Below are 12,499 nucleotides of genomic sequence, written 5' to 3' on the forward strand. Positions count from 1 at the left end.
GCTCTTCTACAACTGATACAAAATGAGTAGTAGTCTCTTCTTCTTCATGATCTGATACTGTTACCACATTTACTTCTGAAATAACCTTTTCCGATGAAGTATGCTCTGATGAAATCTTGTCTAACGATCCATGTGATTCGGTTGCTTCGTTCGGTTCAGCAAATCATCCGAACTTGACCAATGGATACAACCCCTGAAAGACCACCTTCCCCTTGCAGTTTTGTTTAATGAGTCCAATGGTGTGAGGACCCAAAGACTTCCTATCCAGTGTTTCTCCATCCTTCACCATATTAGGAAATTGCTTGTTGATGAATAGCTGAACGAATCGAGGGTACATTAGGAAATTATCCCGAGTAGTAGCATTAATGCTCACCAGAAACTCGTCCAGAATAAACCTAGAAAAGTTGAAACTGATCCTTGCAGCAACAGAAACAATCGCTCCAGTGTTTCTAAGGGATATCTGATCGGCACCTGACCTTCTGTCGGAGATGCAACTCACGAACATGTGGGCTAGAAATCTCCATTAAGGCGGCATAAGTTTCTTCATTATTGGTGGAGTATCTCCCTCGTATCCCATCTTCCATCATATTCTAGGAGCATCACTAATACCAATCTCTGTGGGAAAGGTCAGAAGGTCGTTGATCAGAAAAGTCTGTCTCACAAAGGTCTCATCGATAAAAATCTTGCATCCCTGAACGATCGCACTCACATTGACAGCTCCATTATCGTCCCTTGTCATTTTGGCAGTCTCCCAGAATTCCCGAATGATTTTCTGGTAGAAAACCATGTTTATTGTGATGGAAAAAGCTACACAACATACCCGTAACCCGTGAATCATTGATTTTAAGTCCCCATGAGTCGTCGAAGGATCAACGAGAACCATAGCCAGATTGTGCATATCTGCAAATTTTAAGGCTGCCATCTTATCTGCACCAAAACACACCAAGTAAGACAAATAATGTTTTCTTCTAAATAATTGAATTTTAAGCCCAATAGTGAGTTAATAATTTTTCCCTTTTTTTAAAAATTGAAAATTAGGTCAAAGTCCATGTTTGCAGTCAACGAGGGTTTACGGCCGTAAACCCTTGACCGTATGCTAATGACCATTTGGGGAGTTTACGGCTGCAAACACCTTAAGATAGTAAGCTTTGGCCGTAAACTCTGAAACTTCCTTTTTGTCGATTTCAGCCTCAAAACACGTTTAATCACAGAACGAAATGTATATTCCTGGTCGAAAATGCAGTACCTTTAAAACTATCGGATTAATTTCACAAAAATCGATGATTTTTTTTTCAAGGAGAGAGTATGAGAGAGTTTGCGGCCGAAATCAAGAAATTGAAAAGGATTCTATAACAGCCCGAAATCCAGGTAAGCTTATTGACCCTTCTATTTTGGGAGAGATGGAAAATTAGTCCCTTAAACTTATTTGGTGGATTGGTGAGTACGCTGGGCGTACTGAGGTGTACGCCACGTGTACTCATGCGCTTAAGTTGAACGCGGACTCGTCCGAGTACGCTGGGCGTACCTAGGGGTTACGTTGGGCATAGTGAGCCCAGGTGCAAACCCTAATTTCTAGCTTGAGCACTATAAAAGGAACATGTAGTCCTTTACCCTAGCCATTATAAACCCTAATTTCTGGCTTGACCCGTGCTTTAGCTTGTGTGTATGTGTTTTGAGCTTGAAGTTATCTTTTCAAGGTGAAGAAGGAGGAGAAGAAGCCATTGTTGGAGCTACAAGTTAAAGAACAAGTGTAGATCCGAGTTCTACAGTGGTTAGAGATCCCTTCTGAGGTAAAAACCTCAAAGTTTTCCTTGTTCTTCATAAGTTTTTCTTTTTGGACCATTTTTAGGGTTTTTTGGTTCTAAGTTGGAGACTTTGTGTGCAAAGAGTATCCATGATCTTAGATCTGAGCTTTTCTAGTGTATATTGTGTTGAGGATTCATAAAAATCCAGTCTTGGACGTGGATCTTATGTCATGCATGAGTTATAGTCTCATTATGGAAAGAGGAAAGGTGTTTTGAGAGCAAAGTGACCTTTACAGCCATACAAAGGCTTAAAGGTTTCAAATTTATGGATTAAGTCACATTAGAGGAGTCAGATCTGAATTTTGGATGCAAGTCTTAACCGATTAAGACCTGAATGAGATGGATAAGGAAAGTGGGTAATACGCTGGCGTAATCCCAGTACGCGTGGCGTAAGGGGCCGCGTACGCCGATTCTGTGAAGGCTCCGGGTACGCCCAACGTATGCGTTTGGTACGCGCAGCTTAACCCGTACGGTTGACTTTTGTTTACTTTTAGGGTTTGCTCAACTATGGTGTAATTGAGCCAAGTAAGGGGTAAAATGGTCTTTTACCTTTCTGAGAGTGATGCGAGGGAATCGTCAAGCCTAGGGAAATGTGTTGATGTTGAGTGTTATTTCATATGATTAGGCGGATGCTAGATCTTATCCCACGGAGTCCAAGAATTCTGAGATTTACGAGCTACCGAGCTACACGAGGTGAGTGTTCTCACTATACGTTACCTAGAGTGGTATTTATATGGACCGGAGGAGTGAGACTATGTGAATCTATGTGGTATGTGATATTTTCATGTTATATGATTGTATAGACTGGACCGGAAGGTCCAACGACACAGACCGGACCAGAGGGTCCAACGATTCAGACCGGGTCGGAGGGCCCAACGAGCTATGGGACTAGAGGGTCCCTCCGAGACACATCGACCAAAGGGTCGTACCGTAGCCTCGAGTGGCGTATGTGTTGTATGTGGTATTTTGGGGAACTCACTAAGAATTTATGCTTACTGTTGTTGTGTTATGTGTTTCAGGTACTAGCGAGGATCGTGAGAAGGCGCCGGCGTGACCCGTACACACTAGAGAATGGATTTGATTTTATGATCTTGGGATATGTTATGTTTTCATAACTATTGTTGAATACTTTTGAGAATATTTTTATATAAATTTAGCTGTTGAAAAATGAAAAATTTGTTTTGAAAATTACGTTGTTACAAGTTGGTATAAGAGCCTTGGTTTGTGGGACTCGGATGCACCTTTGGGCATATCTGAACTCAAACTGAGGATTTGAGAAATTTTCAACAATAAAAACTAAATTTTCTAAAAGAGCAAGGAGTTTTGAAACAACCAGAGCAGAGCAATGTGTACGTTCAGCCAGCGCCCAAATGGTGAATCCCTAAAAATACCCTTACATTATGTCTTATCAGATATGCTATCTTATGTTATGCATGCTACAGTAGGCTAGGTATTCATATTAGGACTAGGGTGGACTTATTAGTGATGCCTTAGCCTAGGAGATTTCTACTACTATGAGATGCCTTGAGAGCGAGTATGTAGCAGTTAGGAGCTCATGAGAGGTCTATCGGAGGGTAGCCAATGCATACCGAGAATAGAGTACTTCCGATCCAAGATCCAATGAGGAGGACTTGGGGTGAATGCTGATGCAGTGTGGTTAGTAGTATAGGGCCCGTACTTCTGAAGACATAGGATCATTGAGGAGCCCAAATAAGAATCCTTTGGGTATTGGAGGACGAGTAGGGTTGCGTTATCGAGTGCGAGTATGCGCGATCAAGTTTCTGATATTTTTATGCTGTATTTCAGAGACATCATGGTTGGGACAAGACACACACCTGAGAGTAGTGGGGTCAGTGACAAGGAGATCCGTCGATTGATTCATGAGGAGGTGGCTGCTGCCATCCGGGCTGAGATTCCAAAGATGTTCAGGGACATCAATACCACACTGATTGAGGCCTTTGACGAGCGGTATACAACGGTGACTGAGGCTGTAGCTACTGCAGCTACTACTGCTGTTGCTGCTGCCAGACCTTAGGGAGGTGACTCGTTATTGTTTCGAGAGTTTAGAAACACGAAGCCACCAGAGTTTGATGGGACGCATGACCCGATTGCTGCGATGAGATGGATCTATGACATTGAGGGATGTTTCTATACGTGTTCTTGCCCAGAACACTTGAGGGTGCGGTTCGCTCTGAACCAGCTCCGCTTGGGAGCGAAGGATTGGTGGAAGTTTGTGACAGCGAGCTTCACTCTGGTAGAGATCTCTGAGGTGACCTGGGAGAGGTTCACCTTCATGTTCAGAGATGAGTATGTTCCCCCGGTGGAGAGGGAACGATTAATTCAGGAGTTCTTGACCCTCAAGAAGGGTACTGATTCTGTTATAGTTATTACTAGGAAGTTTCACGAGAAGGCGATGTTTTGCCCTGAGCAGGTGTCTTCTGAGCAGGCTTGCATCAGCAGGTATCTGAGTGTTCTGAGGAGAGATATTCTAGATTTCATGGCGAACTCGACTTACCAGACATTTCAAGAGCTCCAAGAAATGCCCGGAAGAGGGAGATCGAGTTGGAGACTCAGGCCAAGGAAGAGGCCGAGTTATAGAGGATGGATCGACGACTGGCTCAGTCTAAGTCGGTAGCTAAGCGGGCTAAGCCCGCTGATTCGAGATCTGGGGGCGCAAAGAGCCGCACTTGTGGGAAGTGCGACAAGTACCACGAGGGGTCATGCCAGGTAGGAGTATGCTACAAGTGCGGAAGGGAGGGGCGTATCGCGAGGGACTGCCCTAAGGGATTTTCGGTTTGCTTCCATTGCAACCAGACCGGCCATCGGAAGGCCGAGTGCCCTCAGTTATAGTAGGGATATGTGCATGTGGCTAGGGCTACCAAGGTTCGGCCTGTGAAGGCCGAGGCGCCAAAGGCTCGTGGGAGGGCCTTTCAGTTGACAGTGGAGGAGGTTCGCACAACACCCGACGTTGTGGCCAATACTTTTCTAGTGAATTCAGTACCTGCTCTAGTGCTATTTGACTAGGGAGCGAGTCGATCTTTTGTGTTGTTAGCCTTTAGTCGTCATATCAGTATTTTTTGAGAGGCCTTGAGTCGAACTCTGCGAGTTTCTATAGCTAACGAGCGAGCAGTATATGACAAGGAGGTGATTTGAAGATGTAGACTTGAGATCTTCGGTGTGGCATTTCCGATCGACCTAGTGCCGATTGCGATGGGGGACGTATGTGTCATAGTGGGCATGGATTGGTTGAGCCAATTTGGAGCTATCATAGACTGCAAGCGTCAGCTGGTGACGATTCAAGACCCTAGTGGGGGAGTACTTACGATGTACGGTGAGGCTACCCGTCCTGAGTTAGCATTTTGTTCAGCTGCTAGGGCAAGACAGATTTTACAGCAGGGCTGTAGGGGATTTGTGGCCTATGTGATGGACACGCGAGTGGCCACTGGGAGGCCATTTTCGATTGATGAGGTCCCAATTGTGTGGGACTTCCCTGATGTTTTCCCCGAGGAGTTGTCGGGTGTGCCTCTCGAGTGGCAGGTGGAGTTTTATATCGACTTGGTGCCAGGGGTGACACCTATTGCCAAGGTACCCAATCCCCTTGCGCCATCCGAGAGGCACGAGTTATCCTCGCAGCTTCAGGAGCTGTTGGGAAAGGGGTTTATCATACCGAGTAGCTCACCTTGGGGAGCGCCAATCTTTTTTGTCAAGAAGAAGGATGGTTCACACCGGATGTGCATCGATTACCGGGAGTTGAACAAGTTGACGGTCATGAACCGTTATCCGTTACCGAGGATCGACGATCTGTTTAATCAGTTGCGGGGGGCGTCCTGGTTCTCCAAGATAGACTTGAGGTCGGGATATCACCATATGAGGGTTCGTGATGAGGACATCCAAAAGACAGTGTTCAGAACTCGTTACGGGCATTACGAGTTCGTGGTGATGCCATTCGGCCTCACCAATGCACCAGCAACATTCATGGATCTCATGAACCGAATGTGCCAGTCGATGTCGGATCGATCGTTGATTGTTTTCATCGATGATATCTTGGTATATTTGAAATCAAGAGAGAGCAGCATGAGGAGCATTTGAGGGAAATCCTCAGTGTTCTCAGATCGGAGAGGCTTTATGCCAAATTCTCCAAGTGTGATTTTTTTGTTACGGGAGGTCTAGTTCCTAGGGAATCTCATTAACCAATAGGGGATATTGGTCGATCTAGCCAAGATTGAGGCTGTGATGAGTTGGGAGATGCCGAGGTCACCTACTGAGATCAGGAGCTTCTTAGGGTTAGGAGGCTATTATCGGAGATTTAACAGGGATATCTCCAAGATCGCCATGCCACTCACCAAGTTGACCCGAAAGGGTGTTACTTTTTCTTGGTGTCCAGAGCAGCAGACCTCGTTCGAGACACTTCGCCAGAGATTTTGCGTAGCCCTGGTGTTGGCCCTTCCGAAAGGGATGGACGATTTCATGGTGTATTGTGATGCATCGATATCAAGGTTGGGAGTAGTGCTTATGCAGAGGGGGAATGTGATAGCATCTGCATCGAGACAGCTAAAGCCTCATGAGTCGAGGTAGTCCACTCATGATCTGGAATTGGGAGCAGTAGTGTTCGCCCTCAAGATCTGGCGACACTATGTGTATGGGGTTCGGTGTACGATATACACGGACCACAAGAACTTGAACTATTTGATGCATCAGACCAATCTTAACATGCGCCAGATGAGATGGCTGGATGTGGTGAAGGATTACGACTGTGAGATCTTGTACCACCCAGGCAAGTCTAATGTTGTAGCCGATGCCCTGAGCCGTAGGGCCGAGGGCGCCCCGATACGAGATGCTTGCATGAGATTGACAGTGATGACTCCGATATGGGACACCATTCGAGGGGCCCAGGCGGAAGCTGTGAGACCAGAGAACCGCAAGAGGGATCGAGTGATCGGGAAGGTATCGGAATTTGTTACCGATAGTTGACAACTTATGACCTCTAGGGTCGGGTTTGGGTACCGTTTGTGAGCGGAACGCGTACCGTCTTGATGGAAGAGGCGCATAGATCGAAGTTCTCGATCCACCCCAGGGCCACTAAGATATATTTGGACCTGAACAAGGAGTATTGGTGGCCCTCTATGAAGAGGGATATTGCATGGTTCATAGAGAGGTGCTTGACCTGTCACAAGGTTAAGGCAGAGCACCAGCGTCCGCATGGTAAGTTGCAGCTGTTAGAGATTCCCGAGTGGAAGTGGGAACAGATTACCATGGATTTTATCACCAAATTTCCGACGACTGCTAGGGGTGTCGATGCAATTTGGGTGATTGTGGACATGTTGACGAAGAGTGCTCATTTCCTTGCCATCAGTGAGAGCTCTTCCACGGAGAAGCTGGCAGAGTTGTACATTAGGGAGGTGGTATCGCAACATGGAGTATCGATATCGATCATCTCAGATCGAGATTTGCGCTTCACTTCCAGAATCTGGAACAAATTTCATGAGGAATTGGCTACGAGGCTACATTTAAGTACCACATACCACCCACAGACCCACGGGCAGAGCGAGCGGACGATTCAAACACTCGAGGACATGCTTCGGGCGTGTGTGCTAGATTTCGGCTGGAGTTGGGACACGTATTTTCCCTTGGCTGAGTTTTCCTGTAAAAACAGTCATTAGTCGTGCATTGGTATGCCACCTTTTGAGTTGTTGTATGGAAGGAGGTGCCGTACCCCCATTTGCTGGGGTGAGGTAGGGGAATGTGTGATGGGTAGTACAAAGGTAGTGCTTCAGATGATAGAGCATATACAATAGGTCAGGCAAAGGTTATTGACCGCCCAGAGTCGCCAGAAGAGTTACGCGGATAGGTGATGATCCGAACTCGAGTTCCAGTTCAGTGATTTCGTGCTCCTGAAGGTATCTCCTTGGAAAGGAGTGATCCGATTCAGGAAGAGGGGCAATCTAGGACCCCGGTATATAGGGTCGTTTAGAGTGATTGCGAGGGTAGGCAAAGTAGCGTATCGCTTGGAGCTACCTGCGGAGTTGCACCAGATTCATGATGCCTTCCACGTGTCGCAGCTGAGGAAGTCTATTGTCGATGAGTCGGCAGTAGTACCATTAGAGGGCGAAGTCTGGTTCTAGTGGGGGAGAATTGTAATAGCCCGAAATCCAGGTAAGCTTATTGACCCTTCTATTTTGGGAGAGTTGGCGAATTAGTCCCTTAAAGTTGTTTGGTGGATTGGTGAGTACACTAGGCATATTATGGTGTACGCCATGCGTACGCACGCGCTTAAACCGAATGCGGACTCTCCCGGGTACGCTGGGCGTACCCAGGAGTTACGCTGGCGTAGTGAGCCTAGGTGCAATAATTGCTGGCTTGAGCACTATAAAAGGAACATTTAGTCCTTTGCCCTAGCCACCGTCTCCCCTTGAGTGAGTCCTTAGATAGGTGTGATCCATGCTTTAGCTTGTGTGTGTGTGTGTGTTTTGAGCTTGAAGTTATCTTTTCAAGGTGAAGAAGGAGAAGAAGGGGCCATTGTTGGAGCTAAAAGCTAAAGAACAAGTGTAGATCTGAGTTCTACAGTGGTTGGAGATCCCTTTTGAGGTAATAAGCACAAAGCTTTCCTTGTTCTTCATAAGTTTTGCGTTTTGGACCATTTTTAGGGTTTTTGGTTCAAAGTTGGAGACTTTATGTTCAAAAAGTCTCCATGAGCTTAGATCTGACCTTTTCCAGTGTATTTTGTGTTGAGGATTCATAAAAATCCACTCTTGGACATGGATCTGGTGTCATGCATGAGTTATAGTCTCATTACGGAAAGAGTAAAGGTGCTTTGAGAGCAAAGTGACCTTTACAGCCATGCAAAGGCTTAAAGGTTTCAACTTTATGGATTAAGTCACATTAGAGGAGTCAGATCTGAATTTTGGACGCAAGTCTTAACCAATTAAGACCTGAATGAGATGGATAAGGAAACTGGGTATTACACTGGGCGTAATCCCAGTATGTGCGACATAAGGGGCCACGTACCTCGATTTTATGAAGGCTCTGGGTACACCCAACGTACACGTTTGGTACGCGCAGCGTAACCCGGTGGGTTGAGTTTTAGGGTTTGGTCAACTTTAGTGTAATTGAGCCAAGTAAGGGGTAAAATGGTCTTTTACCTTCCTGAGTGTGATTAGAGGGAATGGTTTACCCTAGGTAAATGTGTTGATGTTGAGTGTTATTTCATATGATTAGGTGGAGGCTAGATCTTATCCCATGGAGTCCGAGATTTCTGAGATTTACGAGCTACTGAGCTACACGAGGTGAGTCTTCTCACTATACGTTACCTAGAGTGGTATTTATGTGGACCGGAGGGTCTTATGTGTTATGTATGAGACTATGTGAATCTATGTGCTATGTGATATTTGCATGTTATATGATTGTATAGACCGGACCGGAAGGTCCAACGACACAGACCGGACCAGAGGCTCCAACGATTTAGACCGGGCCGGAGGGCCCAACGAGTTATGGGACTGGAGGTTCTCACTGAGACACATCGACCGAAGGCTCGTACCGTAGCCACGAGTGGTGTATGTGTTATATGTGGTATTTTGGGGAACTCACTAAGCATTTATGCTTATAGTTGTTGTGTTATGTTTTTCAGGTACTACCGAGGACCGTGGGAAGGTGCCGGCGTGACCCGTACACACTAGAGAAGAGATTTGATTTTATGATCTTGGGATATGTTATTTTTTGAAAACTATTGTTGAATACTTTTGAGAATATTTTTATATAAATTTGCCTGTTGAAAAATGAAAATTTTGTTTTGAAAATTACGTTGTTACAAATTCTGGTTGTAAACCTCATTTGATACATACTTTTCATTTACCTGATAACCGTACAATATAAGGCAGGATCCAACACTGTCCAATATATTTCAAAAAATTTAAAAACAAATCTTGTTGAGGATTAATATTAAAAATAAAATTAAAAATAAAATTAACTTTGCAAAATTAAAAATTAAAAATAATTGTTATATTTTAACAATTAAAAAAATAAAATAAATTAAAAATGAAAATAAAAATAAAAATAAAAATGAAAATAAAAATAAAAAAAATTAAATTAAATTAACTCCAACTAAAATATACAACTTAAAAATTTAATTACTCAGAATGAATTTGTGACGCTGGGATCAAAGTTATTGGACAACCTTATTCTACTTGTCGGTACCCTTATCTTCACGTCTTCGTCTGGTCGATCGCCAGTATTGTGGTCCACTTAAACACGAAACATTTGTGACAAGACTTGGACAATTTATTAATGACATGACACACACACACACACACACACACATATATATATATATATATATATATATATATATATATATATATATATATAATTTTATTATCATGATTGACTCTAATTCTTAAATAAAATTTTCTTAGGACCATTTAACTGACTACAACCAGGGATATTGTTGTCCATCTAAATTGAGTAGCGAGATCTACAGACAACCTGTATGTGTTCAATTTTAATTGTACTAGAACGTGTTTTCCGCTTCTTGGCATGCCCTAACCATCAAGGACTTCCAAAATACTCCTTACATTGAGTGAGCAGACAATTATTAAGAGACAAGATAGATTTAGAATGCATATGTTGTACATCCAGGTCGAATCTCTTCAAATCACGCAAAGGATGAAACATATGACTAACTGAAGTTTTAGAGGGATTGAGAAGAGAACGTTGCATATACTGTGTACCAGGTCGGATTTTGAGTCACGCAAAGGAGATAATATATGGCTAACAGATAGAAAGAATTGCATAGATAGAAGATGCAGAGAGATAGAATTGCATATGTTACGGTCCAGGTCGAATCTCTCGATCACGCAGAGGAGGCCACATATGACTAACAGACAAAATGCAAGAAAATAACCTTCTACAGACCTAGTTTATCGAAATTCCCCAGTCACCCCATCCAACTGGAATTAAGGACAGAATCCGCACATCGCTGAAAAGTGAATCCACAGTTCTATATATGGGTTATTTAATGTGACCAGTAGATTCCCATGTATATCTCCCCGGTCAACCTATCCGAGTGTCGTGATGTCAGTCTAAACGGATCTAACTGGGTCAATGTTTGTCAAATCCTTGAATTCATTAACTTCAACTCTCCCTAGTTAAGTCCATTTAAAATCTCTCGTGCCTACCAGCGCATCAAGCACAGAGCGTAGACAATTCAACTTAGGTACGTTACGCAAATTCAGATTGCCCGTTATCACTTGCTAATTTCATTTCCCATCACAACACCTGCAAACAAAACTATCAACAATATTTTTTTTTAATTTTCTGGATTTTTTTAATGTTTTTGGATTTTTGGATTTTTATTGTTTTTGGATTTTTTGATTATTTCTCCTCCTAAATTTTTGCATGGGTGAGAATCAAATAAATAAAAAATATAAGAAAATAAAATGCGCAAATTTAATTTATCCTACCTAAAAAAAATTAAAATTTTGAAGAATTAAGAAAAGAAACAAAAATAAAATAATAAAAAAACTTAATCCTCAAAACCAATCATTTTTAGAAAACCCACAAGCACATCGAAACGAGCTTTGTTAACAGGCTTAGTGAACAGATCCGCCACATTATTAGCAGTAGGGACATGTTCCAGCTAGATTAGTGAATGTTGTTAACAATCTCTGATAAAATGAATTTTAATGTCGATGTGCTTGGTTTTAGAGTGTTGGACTGGATTTTTGGCAATTTGAATTGCAGCCTCATTAACACAGTAAATGGGGGTTTCTAAATAATTTAAACCGTAATCAAACAACCGATGTTGGAACTAGAAAACTTGAGAACAACATGCCGATGCAACAACGTATTCGGCCTCCATTGTTGAGGTTGAGACAGTGTGTTGCTTCTTACACTGCCACGAGACTAGTCTGTCACCTAGATATTGACAGCCTCATGAGGTTGATTTCTTGTCAAGCTCACAGCCTCCATAATTACTATCGGAAAAAGCATATAAATCAAATTCATAATTCTTCGGATACCAAAGACCCAATTTTGGGGTACCATTGATATATGGAGTCAGAAGAGGTCTTTTAGCCATTGGTGTTGATGCGGATTTAGCGTCATGAAACCAGAACTTCTCAATAATATCCTCCACATACTTGGATTGATGTAGCAGGATTCCGGTTGAATTCTGTTTTACCTGAAGCCCCAAAAACATGGTCATTTCCCACGACGAACTCATGTCAAATTGCTTCTTTATAACACCTTTGAATTCTTTACAGAGCTGCGGACTGGTCGACCCAAAGATAATGTCATCAACATAGATTTGCACAAGTATCTGATCATTACCGACAGGCTTGATAAACAAAGTTTGATCGATAGTGCCATGAGAGTAACCATGCTCGAGAAAATGCTTTGTCAGAGTTGCATACACTGCTCGAGGAGCTTGATGTAACCCATACAATGCCTTGTCCAACTTCTAGACATGATTAGGAAACTTTGAGTCAACGAACCCAGGGCTTGATCAACGTAGATTTGTTCCTTCACCTTGCCATACAAGAAGGCGGTCTTGATCTCCATTTGATAAACGGTAAAAATTCATGTAAGAAGCATATGCTAGGAAGATACGAATAGCCTCCAGGCGAGCTACTGGAGCATAAACTTTAGTGTAATCAAGAGCCTCGACTTGTCGAAACCCACGAACCACCAATAGAGCTTTA

Source organism: Lactuca saligna, chromosome 7 (genome assembly GCF_052625555.1).
Source record: "Lactuca saligna cultivar CGN05327 chromosome 7, ASM5262555v1, whole genome shotgun sequence".
NCBI classification, from domain to species: domain Eukaryota; kingdom Viridiplantae; phylum Streptophyta; class Magnoliopsida; order Asterales; family Asteraceae; genus Lactuca; species Lactuca saligna.